This window comes from Callithrix jacchus, chromosome 12 (assembly GCF_049354715.1).
Source record: "Callithrix jacchus isolate 240 chromosome 12, calJac240_pri, whole genome shotgun sequence".
Classification (NCBI taxonomy): Eukaryota; Metazoa; Chordata; class Mammalia; order Primates; family Cebidae; genus Callithrix; species Callithrix jacchus.
This window is the reverse complement of record NC_133513.1, coordinates 43,066,890-43,083,386: the sequence shown is the minus strand read 5'-3', so window position 1 is coordinate 43,083,386 and position 16,497 is coordinate 43,066,890. Positions and strand designations below refer to the sequence as shown.

The 16,497-nt window shown below is 37.6% G+C and overlaps 1 pseudogene across 1 annotated transcript in view; it reads left to right on the top strand.

Moving 5' to 3' along the window:
- Positions 1–16,497, top strand: part of LOC144578802 (serine-rich coiled-coil domain-containing protein 2 pseudogene) — a 30,141-nt pseudogene that overhangs the window by 11,835 nt on the left and 1,809 nt on the right. The window lies entirely within an intron of this gene.

The window sequence follows — 16,497 nt, the reverse complement described above, 5'->3', positions numbered from 1 at the left end:
ACAGGTATGTGCCACCATGCCCGGCTAATTTTGTATTTTTAGTAGAGATGGTGTTTCTCCATGTGGGTTAAGCTGGTCTCAAACTCCCAGCCTCAGGTGATCCACCCACTTTGGCCTCCCAAAGTGCTGGAATTATAGGTGTGAGCCATCATGCCCAGCCACTATTCCTTTTTTTTTTTTTTTTTTTAATAGAATACCTTTCATCTTCTGTTGAAATCACTTTTATCTTTTGTTTGTTTGTTTAAGATGGAGTTTCACTCTTGTTGCCCAGGCTGGAGTGCAAAGGCAAGATCTCAGCTCATTGCAACCTCTGCCCCCGCCAGCCTCCTGAGTAGCTGGGATTACAGGTGCATGCCACCATGCCTGGCTAATTCTTTTTGTATTTTTAGAAGCAAATAATTATTCAAGATTGATCCAGTTTTGATTGACCCATTTGGTTGGGAATTTATATGGGGTTTCACCATGTTGACCAGTTGACCAGCCTGGTCTTGAACTTCTGACCTCAGGTGATTCACCCGCCTCAGCCTCCCAATGTATTGGGATTATAGGCGTGAGCCACTGCACCTAGCCATCACTTTATCTTTTTTTTAGGAGCCCAGTATAGATGCCTGTTCTTCCTAGAAAGCTGCTAGACATATGTTCATTATGCCTCTTCCATCTATCCTTGATTATATTCTGTTATCTGTGTTCCTGTTAACATTACGCAGTTATTTTGTTGTAGTGGTTGCTGTATTTTACTGTTTGCTTTCATGACAGGTTCCTCTTGTCCCCAACTTATAGACACTCAATAAATTTTATGTTGAATGAATGAGGAAAGCAAATAATTATATAATGTTGATCCAGTTTTGATTGACCCATTTGATTGGGAATTTACATCATTCAGTTTGTACAGAATATACAAATGAGCAATTTAAAAAGTGTTCTTAAAGACAGTCGTATCCTAAAGTGTCTTAGGAAATTTATACTTATTAAATATTTCTTTTCATTAGCAAATAATAAGACTTGTTGATTATTTTCTAACCCAAATCTCTATTTTTGTCTGAATTTTTTTTCTCCTCTGTTTTTATTCTTTTCCTCTTTGACATATACCCAAAGAACTACAATTCATTCTACTATAAAGACACATCCACACGTATGTTCATTGCAGCCCTATGTACAATAGCAAAGACCTGGAACCAACCCAAATGCCCATCAATGATAGACTGGACAGAGAAAATGTGGTACATATACACATTGGAATACTACACATCCATAAAAAAAATGATGAGTTAGTGTCCTTTGTAGGGACTTGGATGAATCCGGAAACCATCATTCTCAGCAAACTGACACAAGAAAACAAAGCCAAACACCGTATGTTCTCAGTCATAGGTGGGTGTTGAACAACAAAAACACGTGGACTCAGGAAGAGGAGCATCACACACTGAGGGCAGTTGAGGGAGATAAGGGAGAGACAGTGGGGGGTTGGGAGGGACAACATGGGGAGAAATGCCAGATATAGTATGCACCTAAAGTAAAATAAATAAATTTTTAAAAAGAATGGGGAAAAAAAAATCCAGTGTTTTTTCTACTCTCTCATACCACTCAGTACAACACTTTTTTTTTTTTTTTTTTTGAGACAATGTCTTATTCTGTCACCTGGGCTGGGGTGCAGTGGTTTGATTATGGGTCACCACAGCCTCGACCTCCTGGACTTAATTGATGTGCCCTCCCAAGTAGCTGGGTCCACAAGTGTGTGCCACCATGCCCAGCTAAATTTTTTTAAAAACATTTTTATGTAGAGATGAGGTCTTGCCATGTTGCCCAGACTTGTGTCAAACTCCTGGCCTCTAAGATCCTCCCACCTTGGCCTCCCAAAGTGTTAGAATTACAGGAATAAGCCACCACACCTGGCCTTTGTAACTCCTTTTTTTTTTTTTTTTTAGAGGCAGAGTCTTGCTATCTTGCATAGGCTGGTCTCAAACACCTAGCCTCAAGTGATCCTCCTACTTCGACCTCTGAAAGTGCTGTGATTACAAGAATGAGCCACAGCACCTGGTCACAGAGCTTCACTTACATGAAATGTTTGGAGATTATTTTGCCACACACTAAGCAATTCTGACACCAGAGTCTCCAGTGAAGATCAACTGGATGTCCTATAATTTAAGCCCAATTTGACACTGTCTTCCTGTAGTGTTAAATCCTGTAGGATAAGGATAACACAAGACTGCCCCTACCCGCTTCAGATGCATGCTCTAGATGATGACCTGTGCCTGTGACTGGCCATAAATTGGGGTTCCTATGACCCCCTTCTTGGGTTCAATTAATTTGCTAGAGCAGCTCATAGAACTTAGGGAAACACTTGACTTATGTTTGCCTATTTATTAAACAGCATATTCCAAAAAATATAGATGAACAGCCAGATGGAAGAGATGAATAGGGTAAGGCATGAAAAGGGGCGTGGAGATTCTCTGCCTTCTCTGGGTGTACCACTCTTCAGGTATCTCCACGTATTCAGCAATCCATATGCTTTCTGAACCCTGTCCTTTTGGCCTTTTATGGAGGCTTTTATTACATAGGTATGATTGATTACATAACTGGCCATTGGTGATGAACTCAACCTTCAGTCCCCTTCCCCTCCCTGGAGGCTGGGGAATGGGGCTGAAAAGTCCCAACCCTGTACTCATGACCTGGTCTTTCTGGTGACCAGCTTCCATCCTGTGGTCAGTCCTCATTAGGATACAAAAGACACTCATCATTTTGGAGATTCCACGGGTTTTAGGAGCTGTGTGTCCTGAACCAGGGCAGGGACCAAATATATCTGTAATACATTATCATATCACAGTGTCAAAGGCAGCCTGGGAATAAAGAATATCTCTTTCAAATATTCGTTATTTTTTACTTTGGCTACTGCCAATCTCTTTCAGGTCCTTATTACTATGTCTAGGTAATTGTAAGACCTTTTAGTAGCTAGTCCTACTTTAACTCTTGTCATTCCAGTTCCTCATGCACCCTGTCATCAGAAAATTGTCTTAAAAAGGAAAAAAAGTTACATGCCTTTCCTTCTGTTCACAGAATGAACTCCAAAAATAAAATCTAGAATTCAAAGCCCTTGATTTAGACTTTTTTTATCTTCTGCTACATGAACCTTTCATCCAGCAAAACTCTTCTGTATTCCATTCCAAGCACATTTCACACAGTCTTTATTTGCCTTGATTCTTTCCCAACATTTTACTTTTGCTTCCTCTAATTACTGAAACTGTATCTGTTGACATAGTTCCTAATTGTTAAACCCACTGTAAACCTTAGACCATCATGCCCATGTTCTTGACACTGTCTTCCAAAGCTTCACTCTCCTGTTTCTCTCTCCTTCCCTCCCTTTCTCTCTCCCCTTCACCCTCCCTTTCTCTCTCCCTCTCCCTCCTCCCTTTCTTTCCCTTCTTCCCTTTTTTGTTGTGGAGTCTCACTCTGTCGCCCAGTGCAGTGTTGCAATCTCCACTCACTGCAAACTTTTTCCTGGGCTCAAGCGATTCTCTTGCCTCAGCCTCCCAAGTAGCTGGGATTACAGGCCCCTGCCACTACACTCAGCTCGTTTCTGTATTTTTAGTAGAGTCGTGGTTTTACCATGTTGGCCAGGCTGGTCTCCCTGACCTTAAGTGACCCACCCACTTTGGCCTCCCAAAATGGTGGCATTATGGCTGTAAGACACCATGCCTGGCCCTGTTTCTCTTTTATACCTTTTATTTTCCAGCTGTCTTTATTGTCTCTTGTTCATTTATTCAGCTTATTTTCCCATTTTACTTAATGAACTGCCAGTCGTTCAGCTGCCCAAATTATAAAGCTGGGAGTAATCCAGACTTATCTTTCATTTTCCATTTGTTGTCAAGTCTTGGTGAGCTATCTCTTCTCTCTTTATTCTCTTTGTTGTTTCCTTGGGCTATATCTAACATGTAGAGTACACAACTATGAAAAGCCCGTTTAGTGTTAAGTCCTCACCTGGTCCTGGGTATTATATGTAACACATATTCAGGAAATGCATTTTTGTTATAGCCAGGAGGAATGCCAAACACAAAATATAGTTTTGAGTTGACCACCCTAGAATAGGGCTTAAACCACAGACTAATTATTCTGTATCCCTTAAAGGGCAATTTCCTGAATATTTCAATTAGATGACATTGTTATGAAGTAATTTAAGGGAAACTTTAATAAATGAAGTATAACTCTCATACAATAAAATGCATACATCTTAAATGATGTAGTCTTGGTGAATTTTACACCATCCAGATCACGTTGCCAACTTCTCAGTCAACACCTTTTCAGTTAGCCACCCCCTGCAGAGTTAATCTCTATCCCCGGGATTTTCAACATATGAACTCCAGATTGGCAGAATCAACATCACCTGGACACTTGTTAAAAATACGTATTTCTAAGGCTTTACCTTAGATACGTTGGTTCAGAAACTCTGGGAGTGGAGTTCAGCGATCATGTTTTAATGAAGTCTTCCAGGTGATTCGGATACACACAAGCACTGTGGAACCACTGCTCTATTCTAACATATATTATTATAATTAATCAGTTTGTGACCTTACACTCACATAAATGGGTAACTGAACATCTCACATTCCATTCTGTTTACCCCAGATGCAGTGGACTTTTTCTTTTGTTTTTGGGTGAGAAGTCTTGCTTCTTCTTCCCCAGTAGTATAAGGCTTTTGCTTCAGAGGACAGGAGGAGGCAGGAAAGTGAGAGGCTTTATGTTTTCCTGGTGCAGCCTTTGATCACCTCCTGCATGTGTATGCCATTAAGAGGGGGCTTTCCCATATTTTTCTCTTGAACACTAAGTTGAGGTCCATGTGGAAGAGCTTGCTGTTGTGCTAGTCCACATTTGGCTTTTAAGCCGACATTAAAATGTTAGCTTATTACTTCTCCTTATTGTGGTCATTTCTGTCTCTTATGCTCAGCCAAAAGTTAAACCGTAAATGTCCCATCTCTTTTTGGAGGGGCTTGTCTCCCTTTGGAATTTGGTCAACTTGGCTGCCTTATAATACCAGCTTTCTGATGGGCTTATGAAAGGTTATGATTTTGAAGATTATCTGGCTCTTCCAGGTTTTTAGGTAAGAGTGATATTAATTGCAGCTTTTTACACTGAAAATGGAAATCTGACCTTCATATAAATGGAACCACACCAGTTTCCTCTCAAGTCTCTGGATCCTGTTTAAAGGATCCTGTTAGTTTTATCTGTATTGTTACATATAGCAATAATTAGGTCTTCATTGCCATGTTATATTCTATTATGTAAAAACTACCGCTAATATCTTTCTATGAAACTATAATTCTAATATATGTAGTTCTTTACAAAATGTTTCATTAGGTATTTATTGTTTGTCATGTACTGCGCAAGCTTGGGGTTGAGTAATGTGTTCTGGCGAATCAAACCCAGTATGTGCCATTAGTGAATTTATGGCCTAGTAGTCTTCCATTTATGTTAATATTACTCCTGTTACTCTTCTCCCTGATGCTGGAGCTCCTACAGCCCTGTCCTTTATGCCCATTTAATTTAATTTAATTTAGAGAACTTTGCTCAAGCAGATCTTATATAGACTGAAATGTTAAATGTTTGCTTGCTGTGATTTGACCCAGTGTTTGTAAAATGCTGTACTTAATTGTTATACCTCTCTACTATTTTAAAAGGCAGTATATGGCTTAGTATTCATGTAGTTTGGCATGTGTCATCTTTTCCTAGCCCCCTCTGCATATTAATGACATTTGCATGCCCTACAGGTATTTGAGTTTGTGTTCCTGTGCCAACTGGTAAAATTTGGAGTGACAATTTTTTATGGTTTAGTCAGGGGAACTTCTGGTTTCTCTTTATTTCTTAGTATTTTTGTTTTTTAAATTGAAATTTCAGGAAGTAATATACATTGGATCTGTATAATAACCTTATTTAATGTTGTTAAACCACAAATTCCTTTTGAGCCTAACTTTTACAAGTTACTTTGAATTCCATTTAAGTGAGTGAAAATGAAGTCGTAGCTGGAGAACAGAAAGGCCAAATTGTTATAATAATGAGGCTTTGTGTTGAGCGTGGCATGTCCTCTTTAAAGCCTTGAAGAATCTGGAAGTAAGTGCACTGTTTTAAACGTTTACTTTGGCTAAAGTTGTCAATTTTGCTTATTTGGTTGCTGTCATCAAGGCTTTGAATCAACTTATGCCGCAGATGACAGCCAGGAAAAATGTGAAAGGGAATAAGAAAGAAGTAATTGAGTAACATAAGGTTAAAAAAAACACTTTAAATTCTGATCTAGTTATCTGAATGTGAAAGCAGATTTCAGAAGTAACTGCTTATACATGTATAGTCATCAGTGTTGTTGTTTAGTTAATTGCTCTTGTACTTAGTAACAAATTTATGTCTGTTTAAATCCCTAAAATGCAGACCATTTATACCTTGTAAAAAATTATTTGAAAAACTAAAAAAAGAAAAGTGAGTGGGTGGTTCCTCAGATGATGAGGTAATGGATATGAAAGGAGTGTGAAAAGTAACGGCTTTTACTGTTCTGTAAAATGTCTGTAATTAATATCTAGGCCCTTTGCAGTCTTTATGCTTCTCCTCTGACACTAGCTATTCAGTCCCTTCCTTCGGTCTTGTCCCTTGCTGTCAGTAAGCTTCTCAGAATACAGGCATGCATTGCTTAATGAACGGGATCTGTTCTGAGAAATGCCTCCTTAGGCCATTGTCGTTCTGCGAACAGCATAGAGTATACTTACATAAACCCAGATGGTATAGCCTACTACACACCTAGGCTATATAGTATACTCTCTTGCTGATAGGCTGCCAACCTATACAGCATGTTACTGTACTGAATACTACAGGCACTTGTGACACGATGATACAGAATTGTTTATCTAAATGTAGAAAAGTTACAATAAAAACAGTATATAAAAGAGAAAACATGGTATACTTGTATAGGGCACTTGAATGGAGTTTGCAGAACTGAAAGTTGCTCTGGGTGAGTCAGTCAGTGAGTGGTGAGTGAATGTGAAGGCCTAAGACATCATTGCACACTAGTGTAGACTTTATAAACACTGTACACACAGGATACACTAAATATGTAAAAAATAAAGTAATTGCATTACAGTGTTACAATGGCTACCATGTCACTATTTTATAGGAATTTTTCAGCTCCAGTGTAATCTCATGGGATCATTGTTGTAAATGTAGTCTATCATTGACTGTAACATCATTATGTGGCTCATTGACTGTATTTCATTCCTTTGTCATGAAGGCGGTTTTCATGGGCCCTGGAATCAGGTAAACTTGAACCTGAATTCTCTTTGACAGTGTATGAGTTTGTGACTTTAGACAAGTATATTAGCCTCTCTGAATCTTGGTTTTAGCTATTTAATATGGGATGAAATCTACTACCTTATAATGTTATGAAGATTGAACAATAGGATGAAGTGGTAAGCATGGTACCTGTCATGTAAGTGCTTAATATTTGCTTCTGCTTTTCCCTTATTAAGTTGTAGATTCCTTTTAAAAGCAAGAAACCTGATTTACAGTTTTTAAAAAAGGCATTTATTAGTAGTTTTCTTTTTTTTTTTTTTTTTATGTGGAGTATTGCTCTTTTGCCCAGGCTGGAGTGCAATGGTGTGATCTCGGCTCATTGCAACCTCTGCCTCCCATGTTCAAGTGATTCTTGTGCCTCAGCCTCCTGAGTAGCTGGGATTACAGGTGTGTACCACCATGCCTAACTAATTTTTGTATTTTTAGTAGAGATGGGGTTTCACCATATTGGCCATGCTGGTCTCGAACTCCTGACCTCAGGTGATCTGACTGCCTCGGCCTCCCAGAGTGTTGGGATTACAGGTGTGAGACACCATGCCTGGCCTGAAAAATTTTTTAAAATATGAAATACCAATACTATCAATGTACTATACTTTTAAAAAATTATTTTTCCAGAAACTAAAAAGACTCAGACATTTCCAAGTACTGTACCAAATATTAGTCTTAGTTCACCATTAAATTAAAGCTCACAGATGGTATTAAAGTGTCTCATAGAAGATTATATCATTAGATGATATAGGCAACATGTTTTTTTCAAATTGTTAATGAATGCATTTTTTAGACACCTAACAGATTACAAATTAGGTAAAGTGCATGAAAGACAGCATGGCTACCAAAATGAGGCAGACTTACAATGTTTATTTTACTTCAAAAGTATAAGCAGATGTAAGGGAAAGTTTCATGAGCATTTTAAGACGGTAGCTCATCAAATGATACGATAATATCTATAAATGTAAACTTTAATATATGTATTACTTTTACTATAAATGTAAACTTTATAGTGGAGCTGTCAGACTGGTTTATCTTAAGACCAAAGTTCAAGATGATTGATATCATTTGTGTTGAAATTATTTGTACATTTGGAAATAATAAATATTCTTCATAGAGAATAGCGCATTCAGGTTCTAACATTATTCCTTTCCTCCACAAAGTGGTACAGCCACAAACACTAGTAACAGTTTATCTGTTTTTTGAGCTCATCTTGTACCTCTAAGTTATTAAGACTTGGGATGCTCTTGGGAGATAACATGTATTACCCTCATCTTAGGCAGGAAAATAGAGGTATAGAGAAGGGAAAGGATAGAATTTTCTTTCCATGGTCTACTTGTGACAGGCAGGGAAACGTTAAAGGCTTTCTGACTCATGGGCTCTTTAATCTTTAACATGTATTATTTATTGATTTGCAAAATGACCCTAATATGTAATGTCATTAACAGTTTTCTTATGTTTATACAGAAAGTGGTTTTGGGTATGGGAGTATGTCTTGTAGAAAAGACCATTATCAAAAATGAAGAAGACCATTGTGTGGCATGGATATTGCCACGGTCCCTTGTTCTGCTCCTGGCAAACATTGCTTTTTGATTATGTGACTACTTCAGAAGCTAGATTTGACCTCAGAATTTAAAAAAAAAAAAATTTAATGTTAATTAATTTATTTTTATTTATTTATGTTTTTTGCGATGGAGTCTTGCTCTGACACCCAGGCTGGACTGCAGTGGCACGATGAGGTCTCACTATGTTGCTCAGTCTGATCTTCATCTCCTGAGGTCCAGTGATCCCCTCACCTCAGGTTCCCAAAGTGGTGGGATTACAGGTGTGAGCCACTGTGCCTGGCCTCAGAATCCTTTTCAACATACTGCTCAAGGGAGCTATTACCAGTCAATCACAGGTTCACAAAACTAAGTTCTTTTTTAGTCTTTCCTTACTTATATTATTTACTTAAATAATGTGCATTAAGACATTATTAATTTACTTATAAGTTGAGGATCTATTAAATTTGTAGTCCTGTAGCTGGCCTCAAAGTACCGTATATAGGACTCAGTTTATGTTTTCAGCAGGTTTACGTTCCTGTGGGTCAAATAGACAGGCACATAATTAGAAGACAGACTCTGCTATATTGCTGTGAAGAGAATAGAGAATGATGTAAGATTAATTTTTACTGAAAACATTGGTGGATGTGGTGATTTTGGACTTTGAGGCTAATAGAATCTTCAAAGTGGCCTTTAGCAAAGGCATAGAAGATAGAAAGTGTAGGATGGATTTTGGGGAACGACAAATAATGTATCTTGGCTTAAGTACATAACAAAGATAAGGTAGAAGCAAATAGAGTAGCTTGCTCCCTGTACAATGGGTTTTGGGTTTTATTTTGTTGTTCCTGGTCTCACATGGTTTTTAATCAGTAGAATGATGTGATCCAGATCTGTGCTTGAAGAAGATAACTCTTGAGTTTGAATAGAAGTAAGGTTGGAATCTTGACATAAATGTAGGAATCCTTGGAAGTAGTATAGGAAAAAATGATGAGCATAAGAACTAAAATTCTGGAATGGAAATGGTGAATTTAGAATAAATTTTAAAGGTAAAATTAATGTGATTCCTATAGGGTTAAGTTATCCCTAGAATCCCCAGCATTTCTTTGGGAGGATATCTAGTAACTTTCTTTGTATATTGCCAGTTAAAAAAATTTTTAAAGGTTTTTTTTTTTGTCTGCTCATATTTTTGGAGAATTATATCTTTATTCTTGGTATTTCATTAACTATAATATATATTTCCATCTGAGATTTGGTATAATTTTTCTTTCTTGGTATAGATTTTTTTCATCTTTATTTTTGAGATATTTTCTATTATATTCTTCTGCCTTTTCTCTTCCATTTTATTAATTGTTCTACTTGAGGGATACTAATTATCTTTCTGTTCAGTCTTTGTCCTAGATTTTTTTTCTAATTCTTTTGATTTCTTTGTCATTCTTTTTCTCTGCAATACATTTTTTTAACTTCCTTTTTGTTTCCTTCCTTTTTTTTCCCCTCCCTCCATTCCTCCCTCCCTCCCTCCCTCCCTCCCTCCCTCCCTCCTTCCTTCCTTCCTTCTTTCCTTCCTTCCTTCTTTCTTTTTTTGATACAGGGTCTCGCTCTGTCACCCAGGCTGGAATGCAGCAGTGGTGTGATCACAAGGCTTCTTGCAGCCTTGACCTCGTGGGCTCAATCTGTCTTCCCACTTTAGCCTCCTGAGTAGCTGGGACAACAGGTGTGTGCCACCATGCCTGGCTAATTCTTGTATTTTTTTGTTGTGTTGAGGTTTTGCCAAGTTGTCCAGGCTGGTCTTGTACTCCTGGACTCAAGTGATACACCATTTTGGCCTCCTCAATATTCTTGTTATGTTGAGATTTTTCTCTTTGCCATTTGTTTAAGTCTTTAGTTCTTTTCTTTGTCCCCACCCCCTCAATTCATTGTTCTTCTTAATGGTTTCCTTAACCAGAACGTTTCTTTTTCATTTACTTGTTTTGTCTTTTCATCTTTGGGCTTTTCTTTCATTAGATGTATGTTCTTATTTGGTTGCTCTGTGTTACAAGAAACTGTTTATATGGTTGTATGACCATTTCTTTTTGTCTTGCTTAGGCTTAATTTGGATACCTCAGTCAAGACTTTGGTTTTGCCCTTCACTTTCCCATCTCCTTAGATTGTGTTCAATGTCCTATACCAGTCTCAGTTCATACTACTGAGGGTGTAGTATGTTTCTATGTTCTTCAGATTTTTCCCTCAACTCAGTATAGGGCCTTAGAAGTTGGCAGATCCTGGTGATGCCTCTGCCTAGGTTTTGAAGCCTCTGTGCTCAAGATATTTTCCTCAACTTCTCTAGGACATGACAAATCAAATTTTCCTATCCAAACAAGAGGTATTTCTTAAAATTTTCAAGTTTTTGAGTTCACCTTTCTTTCTCACTGCTGCTTGCAGGCGGTAATCAGGCTACTAGTCATACTGTACCATACAAATTTTCTTTCTGTCTACTTTTTTTAAAGTTTGTAGGTTCTTAGCTTAAATAGCTTTTTGTATTATTGTATGTAGCTGTTGGGTTTCTGGTAAAAAAAAATCACATACACATGTATATGCATTTATATCATATTAGTGGGTAACAGGACATTCTTTAGTCCTTTTTCACTCTACTATCTTTACTTGAACATTTGTGTGATTTTCTAAATATTTACTTTTGACATAACTAATAACACTTATGTATTATAGGAATTCTACTTCTTAGGCCAGGGTTGAACAGTCATTAGATTGAATTGGCAACCAACAGAATGGGAAAAAATTTTTGCAATCTACCCATGTGACAAAGAGCTAATATCCAGAATCTACAAAGAATTAAAACAGATTTACAAGAAAAAAACAAGCCCATTCAAAAGTGGGCAAAGGTTATGAACAGATACTTTACAAAAGAAGACATACATGAGGCTAACAAACATATGAAAAAATGCTCATCATCACTTGTCATTAGAGAAATGGAAATCAAAACTACATTGGGATACCATCTCATGCCAGTTAGAATGGCGATCATTAAAAAATCTGGAGACAACAGATGCTGGAGAGGATATGGAGAAAAAGGAACACTTTTACACTGTTGGTGGGAGTGTAAATTAGTTCAATTTTTGTGGAAGACAGTGTGGCGATTCCTCAAGGACCTAGAAATAGAAATTCCATTTGACCCAACAATCCCATTACTGGATATATATTGAAAGGATTATAAATCATTCTATTATAAGGACACATGCACATGAATGTTCATTGCGGCACTGTTTACAATAGCAAAGACTTGGAACCAATTCAAATGCTCATCGATGATAGACTGGACAGGGAAAACGTGGCACATATACACCATGGAATACTATGCAGCCATAAAACACGATGAGTTTGTGTCCTTTGTAGGGACATGGATGAACCTGGAAACCATCTTTCTCAGCAAACTGACACAAGAACAGAAAATCAAACACCACATTTTCTCACTCATAGGTGGATGTTGGACAATGAGAACACATGGACATGGGGTGGGGAAGCATCTCACACTGGGGTCAGTTGGGGGGGAAATAGGGGAGGGACAGCGGTGGGTGGGGAGTTGGGGAGGAATATCATGGGGAGAAATGCCAGATATAGGTGATGGGGAGGAAGGCAGCACACCACACTGCCATGTGTGTATGTATGTAACTGTTTTTGACATGTACCCCAAAACCTAAAATGCAATAAAAAAGAAAATCTTTTAAGAATTGAAATAGAAAAAAAAAATGTGGCCAGGTATGATGGCTTACGCCTGTAATGTCAGCACTCTGTGAAGCTGAGGTGGGTGGATCACCTGAGGTCAGGAGTTTGAGACCACCCTGGCCAACATGGTGAAACCCTTTCTTTACTAAAAAATATTAAAAATTAGCAGGGCGTGGTGGTGGCGAGCACCTGTAATCCCAGCTACTGAGGAGGTTGAGGCAGGAGAATCACTTGAACCCACTAGACAGAGGTTGCAGGGAGCTGAGGTCATGCAACTGCACTCCAGCCTAGGCGACAGAGTGAGACTCCATCTCAACAACAAAATTTTTTAAATTGAGCTCAGTGCAGTGGCTCGTGCCTGCAATCCCACCGCTTTGAGAAGCCAAAGTGGGAGGATTGCTTGAACCCAGGAATCTGAGTCCAGCCTGGACAATATAGCAAGACTCCCACCTCTATAAAAAGTAAAAATAAATTTGCTGGCCATGGTGGCATGTGTCTGTAGTCAGTCCTAGCTACTCAGAAGGCTGTGGTAGGAAGATCACTTGCACCCAGGAGTTTGAGACTGCCATGATCTGTGATTGCACCACTGCATTCTAGCTGGGTGAAAGAGAAGGACTATGCCTCTTAAAAAAAAAAAAGAAAAAGAAAAAAATTAAAGGCAATGTCATACAATACATTAAAAACATCAGTGACCCTAGGGCATGATTAAATTTCCATTTTTCCCTTGTTTGTGTTCTTACAGAATTCTTACATAATTACAGTGAGCATATGGTGACCATATATTTTTGTTAATATTAGGACAAACATTTTTCTAGCTCATCTTTATAATCTTATCACATGATATGTCATAATTTATTTAAAAGTTACTCAAATAGAGAACACTAGTGGTTTCTAGTTTATGCTCTTTTGTGTGCATTGAATCCTTTTGTTTTTGTAGTTTTGTGTTATATTTAAAATAAATACATGTTGTACGCGGTGGCTCACATTTCTAATTCCAGCACTTTGGGAGGCCAAGGTGGGACGATCGCTTGAGGTTAGGAGTGCAAGACAAGCCTAGATAATATAGTGAAGCTCTATCTCTACAAAAAAAAATTTTTTTAATATTAGCTGGATGTGATACTGTGTGCCCTTAGTCCCAGTTACCTGGGAGGCTAAGGTGGGAAGATTGCTTGAGCCAGGGAGGTAGAGGCTGCAGTGAGCCATGATCATGCCACTGCACTTCAGCCTGGGTGACAGAGTGAGACCTTGTCTCAAAAAATAAAAAAAACTGTGTAAGATTGAGATTAATGGACAAATCAACTTTATTAAATTTTTATAATTCTCAACCTGGCACTAACTGTAGTGTGTATTTATGTTACTAGATTGAAATTCTTTTGAGATAGTTGCCTAAATTGACAGCTTATTACTGAACCCTTAATGCCAAAATAATTTTTTTGTACTGTTACATTATTCAGCTATATACTTCCCATGGCTTTAGTAATTAGTGTTTTTCAAATGTCTTCTAGCTTTTATAAAATTATATACATTTAAAAAAATATGTGTTTTGGGGCCGGGCGCAGTGGCTCAAGCCTGTAATCCTAGCACTTTGGGAGGCCAAGGTGGGTGGATCACGAGGTCAAGAGATCGAGACCATCCTGGTCAGCATGGTGAAACCCTGTCTCTACTAAAATTACAAAAACTTAGCTGGGCATGGTGGCGCATGCCTGTAGTCCCAGCTACTCGGGAGGCTGAGGCAGGAGAATTGCCTGAACCCAGGAGGTGGAGGTTGAGGTGAGCCGAGATCACACCATTGCACTCCAGCCTGGGTAACAAGAGTGAAACTACATCTCAAAAAAAAAAAAAAAAAAAAAAAAAAATATATATATATATATATATATGTTCTTTAACTTTTATTTCACTGACTTTAAGGGAACAGGTGATTTTTGGTTGCATGAATAAATTGTATAGTGGTGAGGTTAGATTTCAGTGCACATGCCACCCAAATAGTGTACATTGTACCTTTCTACATTATGTAGATTTTTAAAAATCTCTCATCCCCCTCCCACCAACCCCCCTTCTGTCTCCAATGTCCATTATACCTCTCTGTATGCCTTTGCATAATCATAGCTTAGCTTCCAACTATAAGTAAGAGCACATGGTATTTGGTTTTTCATTCCTGAATTACTTTACTTTGAATAATGGCCTCCATCTATTTACGTTGCTTCAAAAGACATTATTTTATTCATTTTTATGGCTGAGTAATATTCCTTTGGTGGTTGTGTGTGTGTGTGTGTGTGTGTGTGTGTGTATGTGTATACATACACCACATTTTCTTAATTCACTCATCAGTTGATGGGTAATTAGGTTGGTTCTACATCTGGCAATTTTGAATTTTGCTGCAATAAACATACATAATGCAGGTGTTTTTAAAAATACAATTTTCCTTTGGGTAGATACCCGGTAGTGAGATTGCTGGATCAAATGGTAGATTTAGTTCTTTAGAAATCTCCATACTTTTTGCCAAAGAGGTGTTACTGATTTATATTTCCACCAGCAGTATATAAATGTTCCCTTTTCATCACATCTATGCCAGTATCTATTGTTTTTGGACTTTTTAATAATAGCCGTTCTGGCTGGGATAAGGTGATATCTCATTGTGGTTTTAATTTGCATGTCCTTGATGATTAGCGATGTCGAGCATTTTTTTTTTTCATATTTCTTGGCCATCATATACCTTCTTTTGAGAAATGTTTATTGATATAATTTGCTCACTTTTTAATTGGATTATTTTATTTCTTTCTTGCAGATTAGTTGAAGTTTCTTGTAGATTCTGGATATCAGTCTTTTGTCAGATGCATAGTTTTCAAATATTTTCTTTCATTCTGGTGGTTGTCTGTTTACTCTGATTATTTTTTGCTGAGCAGAAGCTTTTTAGTTTAATTACTTCCCATTTATTTTTTGTTGCAGTTACTTTTGGTGTCTTAGTCATAAATTCTCTGCCTAGACTAATACTTAGAAGAGTTTTCCCTAGGTTTTCTTGTAGCATTTTTATGGTTTCATGCCATAGATTTAAGTCTTAAATTCATCTTGGGTTGATTTTTGTATATGGCAAGGGATAGAGATTCAATTTCATTCTTCTACATGTGACTATCCAGTTTTCCTGGCACCATTTATTGAATAAGGTGTTCTTTTCCCAATTTTTGTTATGTATGGTTTGTCAAAGTTCAGTTGGTTATATTTGGTTTTATTTCTGGGTTCTCTACTCTGTTTCTTTGCTCTCTGTATGTACTTTTATACCAGTACCATGCTGTTTTGATTACTATAGTAGCCTTGTAGTATAATTTGAAGTCGAGTAATGTGATAGCTCCAGATTTGTTTTTTGTTTAAGATTGCTTTGGCTATTTGTACTGTTTTTTGGCTCCATGTGAATTTTAGGATTGTTTTGTCTAATTCTGTGAAGAATGATGTTGGTATTTTGATACAAATTGCATTGAATCTGTAGGCTGCTTTTGGCAGTATGGTCATTTTCATGATACTGATTCCGCTAATGCATGAGTGTGGGATGTATTTCCGTTCGTTTGCATTGTCTGTCTTTCAGAAGTGTTTTGCACTTCTCCTTGTAGAGATCTTTTACTTTCTTGGATAAGTGTATTCCTAGGTATTTTTTTTTTTTTTTCAGCTATGGTCAAAGGGATTGAGTTCTTGGTTTTTAGTCATTGTTGGTGTGCTACTGATTTGTGTACTTTGATTTTGCAACCTGTGACTTCACTGAATGTATTTATAAAATCTAGGAATCTTTTGAAGGAGTCTGTAGGATTTTCTAGATATAATTATATCATTGGCAAACAGATAGTTTGACTTCCACTTTTTCAATCCGAATGCCCTTTATTTCATTCTCTTGCCTGAGTGTGCTGGCTATGGCTTTCCATATGTTCTTATTTTTAAAGGAGAG